Below are 563 nucleotides of genomic sequence, written 5' to 3' on the forward strand. Positions count from 1 at the left end.
ATTGTAAATTTTGGTCAATGACATGAGACAAAGTATATGTAAATTGCTGTATGGAAAGTGAATTTACTCTGTAAATCTTCACCCAAATCAAAATAAAATTAAAAATAAATAATTTTTTAAAAATTTATGTATTTATTGTTTCTTATCTGACCTTTCATCTAGGTCAGTTAGGTCAGGGATTTTTCTTTCCGTTTGCCATATCCCCATATTTAGAATAGTGAAAACAAATAGTAAATTACACTGATAGATAGATTTTTAGCTTCCTTCTGGCCCTCTCTCCAACTCTACCCCTGGGATGGGGCAGAGGAGGGTGGGGATGGGACAGAGCCCCTAGTAGGGCAAACAGTTAAGGAAAGTGGCTGCTAGTGAAAAGGTTGGAGTTTTGAGTCTACCCAGAGGCACCTTTGAAAAAAGTCCTGATGATCTATGTCCAAAAATTCAGTCATTGAAAACCCCATGGCGCACAGTTGTACTCTGACACACAAGGGGTCACCATGAGCTGGGAATAGTTAATATTGTTTCTGAAACAACAGATATAAAACAGTCACTTGTATTTTTTTTTT

This window comes from Orycteropus afer, unplaced genomic scaffold, assembly GCF_000298275.1.
Source record: "Orycteropus afer afer isolate SDZICR_OR568_19922 unplaced genomic scaffold, OryAfe1.0 scaffold00004, whole genome shotgun sequence".
Classification (NCBI taxonomy): Eukaryota; Metazoa; Chordata; class Mammalia; order Tubulidentata; family Orycteropodidae; genus Orycteropus; species Orycteropus afer.